The 7382-nt window shown below is 42.5% G+C and overlaps 1 long non-coding RNA gene across 1 annotated transcript in view; it reads right to left on the bottom strand.

Annotated features, from left to right (window-relative positions):
- The window catches only part of LOC133484243 (uncharacterized), a 31470-nt gene extending 24301 nt beyond the window's left edge, over positions 1–7169 (bottom strand). Inside the window, exon 1 of the long non-coding RNA XR_009790328.1 lies at positions 6750–7169. This is a non-coding gene — a long non-coding RNA (uncharacterized LOC133484243). The remainder of the gene's footprint in view (positions 1–6749) is intronic.
- Positions 7170–7382: the final 213 nt, after the last annotated feature.

The raw sequence follows: 7382 nt of genomic DNA on the forward strand, positions 1-7382 counted from the left end.
CGGGTGGAGGAAAGTGTCAGATGTGTAATGTCACATGATGGAAGTGGCTCAACTAGGATGAAGGACAAAGTTTATAACACCATGGCCAGCCATGATGTACGACTTGGCGACAGTGGCACTGAAGAGACGACAGGAGGCAGAGCTGGAGGTAGCAGAAATGAAGACGTTGAGGTTCTCTCTAGGAGTGAGCAGGTTGGATAAAATTTCAAATGAGCTCATCGGAGGGAGAGAAGGATGGTGCAACCAGCAAAGAGAGTTAAGAGGATGACCTAAGAAAATATTGATAGATGTACTGTAGGGGGGGGGGGGGGGGGGGGGGCAGTTGGTGTTAGGGAGCAGGATGCAGAAGATAGGGTTACATGGAAAAGGATGATGCGCTATAGCGACCCCTAACAGGACAAGCCAGAAGAGTAAAAGACTTCCACGGCACATTTAATTTAGGAATATTTATATTATCTTGGGGATTGGAGCATTTATATCAACTCCTATTTGATATGTCTCTTTAAAAGTCAGCATTAAGACTGGCTGCATTGTATCTGACTCATCCATTAACAGATAAGAAGGTGGATCATCTGCAACTGCTGACCTGGGATGCTACTTCACCAAGGAGATTAAAGGCACCTCATCAATTCAGTACATTTTACATGGGTGGAGACTTTGCACACTGCTTGTTTTTGATTAATGAACATAAACTTATTGATAAACCATTATTTTTGCACATTGGTCCAAAGTGAGAGTCATTGGAAGTGCCATGATAAAGGGAAATGTTCATTTCAAATGCTGCCTCAAATAATATCAAGTACCATGGTTAGTCATCACATGTTGTTAATGCATTTCATCATTGAGTTTTATTACTTTGAATTGACACAAAACAAAGATGTCTTGAGCATACAGTCCGTGGCAGACATCACAATAACTCAGCAGAGGAGATCTACCTGTGATGACATGTCATCTTTCACTAATGTCTATGAATTGAAGGACATAGAGGAAAAGATTTTCCAAACATTTTTCCATCCTCACTCAAGTTATTTCCTGGTGGGTGGAGCTAATATGTAAACAGCAGATGACCCTGAACATTAGTGGTATTAAATAATATAAGTTCCGGACTTTTAAATTCCAGAAAACGATGGGTGGCCGAAATAAGCATTGCTATGTGCCACTTTGCATCGGATTGAGTTGCTATAATAGCAAAATTCGCTTCCGCCGCCAGTGTTGGACGTCAAGTTCATGAACTTGTTCATATTTTGGGCGAACATGAACTGAACTTATTTCTGCCAGAAGAGGTTAGTGAGAATGCGCTCATTGTGGGATCTGTGAACGGTTTTTGAACATCAGTTCATTTTCGTTCAAGAGTGCCAGGTTTGGTTAAGGACCGAAAACCCAGCTGAAAACTATATACGAGCCTTCATATATTTGGGGATAAACGTCGTATTTGCCAACTGATTCACTGTGGCCGCCATTCATTTTTACCTTAGGCAGTCACGTCAAGGCTGCATCAGTGTGTGTGGTGCGCTCAGGGACACTCCGTACACGGGAGCAAATGTGTTCTTTGGTTCTTTTCTCATACATAATTGTGGAACTGGATATAAAATTACTTGTATCAGAATGCTTTAGCTAAAACATTATACAATCACACTGTCATAATAAGGAATTTATTTTGTTTTGTATTATAAGAATAGATAAGATCAAATATTTTGACCAAGGAGCAGCCACGGGCCATGAGAGGTCAGCCCCAACACCAAGCAGTCATCTAGCCCGGGGGGCCCGGCCTCAGGAGCACCAACATGCAAGTGAGACCCACCTCCCCCCCTGTTACTATGACTGCCAGGTCCCCAACTGGCCAAACCCCCCACACCCACGAACCAAATGTGATGCATTTAAAATCCAGGAGGGCAGGCAGGGTGGAGTGGCAGGGCGCACGGGCCGGGAAACAGCACAGACGTGCTGAAACCCGATCAGACACCCACACCCTCCCGATCCCATACCAGTGTCCCCTTTGATGTGTGTATGTGCCCAGATGTGTTTAGTGAGAAATATATACAGTGAATGGTTCGAGTGTGTGCCAAGTGAGTGATTAAGAGGTATGGCTCCTGCAGGTTGGGCCCATTAGGCCAGACAACCTGACGAAGAGGGCCATCCCTCCCAGACCCGCAACACCAATTTCAAAACGATAGCACACTTTAAATATAAAAATACCTTACGTCGTGGATGTGTCATCGCCAGTCGGACATGCGCACTGCTGACGTGTTCACCACTACATGTAATACACTACACTTTGAGGGGAAACATGTTTTTATTCTGTATGAAATAAATCCAATAAAAGTAATTTAATCAATATACTGTGCTTATGCTTGATTGCATGTTTGGAGGTCCATCAATAAAAAAGGGAGTGTGCCTGCCATTCTATAGATCAACAGTGGTCAATCTTCCTTGAGCCACGACCAGGCGAGTCAGTTTAACGTATTTGACGGCCAACATAGAAGCAAATTAAAACAAATGATTCATTATCTAACTCATCATTGTGCCATTATGATGACTGTAGTTGCTGTAATAGTGGATGCCCTGCACTTTCAAAAATCTCCAAGCCAACAGCAGCATGTTTGAAGTGGAAAAGCACCCAAGTCACTTTACTTAACCTTTGAGGAATATTCTCACAAGTCACATTTCACCTTTATGGTCCTTTGACTGAAACTTAAATCAATACAGTTTAAGTCCTAAAGGATTCCACTTCATGTGTCTTATTTATTTGGGATGTAAATTAATAAACAATAATGCAATTTAGTGCAGTGTCCAATTGACCAGGTCAAAGATGTTCCAATGAGTGATTGGCGACACTGTATGTTGGCCTTTGACTGAACACTAAGTAGCAGCTCTGGCAGGGTAAAATCCTCTCTGTTCCTCCGGTGTGGCCCAACAATCCATTATAATCATCATAAAACATCCAAGCAGTCCACATCCTCAGCTGGAAGATGCACATATACAATAGCACTCAAAATAAATATCACCACATGCACACTCAATTGGGGTAATTGCACCTTTATTAGTCTCATGTTCACACTTTTTACAACCTGGTGCAAAGACCACATCATATCTTTCCTAATGGTCTCTAAAAGCATCAGGCTGTTATAAACAGGCTCCTTCAGTGCCATTACACTGAGTGGTTGTGGGGAGGGAGAGATGGTGGGGTGGGGGTGGGAATCATACAAGTCCGGCAACTAGGACCATGTTGAGTAATGTGAATAATTGTACTTAACTCGAGTGTGGTAAACCTGACCCAAAAACCACAACCTCACTATTGGTAGTATTTCATTTTGATAATTTAATTCTGTATCTACTGTTTATGACTAGTCTAAATTTGGCACTCATTCATTTTCCGTACCGCTTATCCTCACTAGGGTCGCGGGCGTGCTGAAGCCTATCCCAGCTAACTCTGGGCGAGAGGCAGGGTACACCCTGAACTGGTCACCAGCCAATTGCAGGGCACATATAAACAAACAACCGTTCACATTCACACCTATGGGCAATTGAGAGTCTTCTTTTAACCATGTATGTTTTTGGGATGTAGGAGGAAACCGGAGTCCCCGGAGAAAACCCACGCCAACTCCACACAGGTGAGGCCAGATTTGAACCCGGGTCCTCAGAACTGTGAGACAGTCGTCCACCGTGCCGCCTTACTTTTACTTATCAGTTTTGTTTTGATTTTATTTGTTTTGTTTTACAGTCTCCTAGGACCTGAAGTGGGCAACCAACATCAACTCCGTTCTCAAAAAGGCCCAGCAGAGGATGCACTTCCTGCGGCTTCTGAGAAAGCACGGCCTGCCACGGGAGCTGCTGAGGCAGTTCTACACAGCAGTCATCTAATCAGTCCTGCGTTCTTCCATCACAGTCTGGTTTGGTGTTGCTACAAAAAAGGACAGACTCCGACTGCAACGGACAATCAAAACTGCTGAAAGGATTGTCGGTACCCACCTACCCACCCTTGAGGACTTGCACGCTGCCAGAACTAAGACAAAAGCGTGCAAAATCCTCTCATACCCTCCGCATCCCGGTCACCAGCTCTTCCAGCTCCTTCCCTCAGGTAGGCGCTACCGATCAATGCAAACTAGAACTAGCAGACATTCCAACAGCTTCTTCCCTCTTGCGATCAACTTCTTAAACACCTAACCTACAATTCCATTAAAACATGCTGGCAATTTTTTGACTTGAGTTCATTGTCACATTTCTGTGGGGCCAATTATATATTACTTGTGCACTCACTGTAGTAGTCTCGCCACGCTGCACTATTTGCATATCTGTTGTTGACCAATACTGGCCACTCATGCCAGAGTAGCATCTGCTCCATTTGCACACTGATTGAGGAGTATCTGCAACATTTGCGCAACCAACATTGTCCCAGATTATCGCGCTACTCGTCACTTTAAACCGCATCCACTCCTTGAAGTCTCGGCGCCCTTTGCACAATGGTCATTGCACCGGACTATTGCAATATTAGTGATTCGAACTGCTCTAAGTGCTAGAGGACTCTGCATCTTTTGCACAATTGTCCAAAAAAAAAGTACAGGCATTAGCAGATAACTATTAACCCCTTATTGCTCAGTGACTGTTTTTTGTCAATGTCTTTATGTCTCATAAGTGTCTGTCAATCGACTGTCTGTTGTTGTACTCGAGCGGCTCCAACTACCGGAGACAAATTCCTTGTGTGTTTTTTGGACATACTTGGCAAATAAAGATGATTCTGATTCTGATTTTAACTAAAGAATCTGTACCCCTACTTAAGCGCAGTGTGTGCACTTTTGCCACCTCTGGCAAAAGTGATACCAAGATGCATATTGAATACAAGCACTGTAATCTGTAGGCCTCAAATGCAATCCTTCATATTTTTCACAGTTGAACAGCCTTGCAGCATACATTTCAGTCTCAATCAGAATCATCACCACATAATGTGCAATGTCTTAAGAAACATGCAACTGCACATGTTTGATGTGTGATACATAAAGCCAAACTGCAAAAGAAAACTAATCGGCGCTGACACAAATATCAAAATCAAAGCAGTCTTCCACTCTTCCCAGTCATGATGACACTGTGGCAGAGAAATGGAAATTGAAACAGCAATTGTTTGCTGCGCGTGCCACCACCATACTGAGCGCTGCAGAAACTGTGGACTTGAGGATAATTGAATTTCTATCTCACATACAGTAATACACAGTATTTCTCACTTGTCCCCACTTAACCGAGACTGATCTTCTGAAGTGTGTCTTGAGAGCCTCCCTGTTGCCTCCTTTTTGTGTGGGTTTCTTCAAAGTGGTTTTGCTTAGACTCCCTCAACACATTGACTAGCATCTGACAAAATGATTAAGTTTGCATGACTGCTGGAACTTTAAAGAAGGGAGCCTAACGTGATGTTGCTCATATTGAAATATTTATACCACACACCAAAACATATCATCAATATGCTTAGAAATTATCACAAGACCACAGTATGTTATTTAGTTTTACATCATGAGAAAACATTGTAGGGATCCATAATGGTCACTTAAAAGTAATAATGAAGAAGTAAATCACTGAAAATTAACACATTAACATCAGAAAGTGGTACTGTACTCTTAACTTTACAGTTTGTTCAACCTTTTGAGGCAATGACTGCAATCAGTTCTGTAAGTCTCAATGAGATTTTGGCCTGATGAATGGTCCGATGAACAATGAATAGCAATAGAGGTGGAACACTGAACACAAGAAATTGATCGATAGCTAGTTTTCAAATCAGAAGTAAGACGAGCTAGCGTTTTCAACTATTGTTCAATTCATTTAAAAAAAAAAAAAGGTTGGTAACAAATAAAATACTTGCAGTATTTCAACGTTATTAAAAGTGGAGACAATTTGCCATTTTAGAATAGATTTTCTAAAGAAAAATAAAGTCGACTTAGATGCACAATTTGCTCTAGCGGGTCACATAAAATGTGATTTTTACACTTGTGCACTACACCATCAGTTCTTTCTCAGTAAATTTTAATTACTATCATTGTGAGTTGTAACTTATTTGAGTGGCCATTGTGTTTTTTTTTTCTTACTTTAACCGGAGGGGTACCAACTAGTTTGTCTACGTGTTTAGGAGGAGAACTTAGAATTTAGACAGTGAAGAAAATGTGTTTGTCAACTCCTCTTCATTCACAGGCCACATGCTTTGAAGCCTTGTCTGGCAGCCACGAGCGTAGGCGAGCCGGAGTTCATCATGCGGACAGAGCCGGATGGAACTGAAAGAGAGCATGATGTCTTGTTTGTGCTTTTTCAGGATTTTCAAGGAAGGTTATTTGGAGGCATACTGAATGTCACAACACTCACTAGCAGAGCGAGGACTGCATTCTGATTAGAGGCCATGCTTTGTCTGACTTGGAAACTACACAGCGCCCTCTATTGGATGACACAGAGATTGACCCCACTGAGACAGCAATATCAAACCTGTATTATCTAACCACTGAATTTGCACTTGCTTTTGCCTATAAGAGCAACTCTTGGTATGTACTTAAACTGAAAGGAACCGCTTTTACTATGATTAAGGTTCTTTTAACCCTGTCACTGTAACCAGCGCCAAAGTTTGCGTGTGCTTCTGTTCCGGAAATAAATAAATAAATCAACATAAGTAAGTACTCAGGTTGACCCTTTTTGGTCAGCAGTGGTTTTCGCCTTGGAACTCTGCCATGGATGCCATTTTTGCCCAGTCTCTTCCTTATTGTTGTCTCATGAACACTGACCTTAACTGAGGCAAGGGAGGCCTGCAGTTCCTCAGAAATTGTCCTCAGTTCCTTTGTGGCCTCCTAGATGAGTCATAGCTGGTCTTTTGGGGTCTAATTGTAGGACGACCACTCCTGGGAAGGTTCACCACTGTTCCATGTTTTCTCCATGTGAGGATAATAGCGCTGGTTTGCTGGAATCCTAAAGCTTTACAAATGGCTTTTGTAAATGACTTTTCAGATGTCCATTACTGTATTTTTACAACCATAGGGCACACCATATTAAAACGTGCAGTCTGAGTTACGGGGTCTATTTCTGTATTTAACGCATACATAAGGCGCACCGCATTATTGGGCGCAGGCATGGTAAAACTTACGCTAGCTTAAAACATTAAAAAGGCAGTGGGAGCAAAACTGAGTTCGGTTGTACTTTATTGAAGTATTTAACAACGTACTCACGTTATTTTTTTATCTTTGATCTTCTGCAAGCGTTATTGCACTCAGTCAAATGGTGACTTGTAGAGACGCTTCTCCCGGCTCATTAATCCATTGCTCGAGTTGTTCTTCCAACTCGGGCCACCTCCCCTCGTTTCCGCGGAAACTCAGCTTCGTCTTCTTGACTTGGCGAAGCTCGTTTTCCTGCTTCCTCCACTT

Source organism: Phyllopteryx taeniolatus, chromosome 9 (assembly GCF_024500385.1).
Source record: "Phyllopteryx taeniolatus isolate TA_2022b chromosome 9, UOR_Ptae_1.2, whole genome shotgun sequence".
Classification (NCBI taxonomy): Eukaryota; Metazoa; Chordata; class Actinopteri; order Syngnathiformes; family Syngnathidae; genus Phyllopteryx; species Phyllopteryx taeniolatus.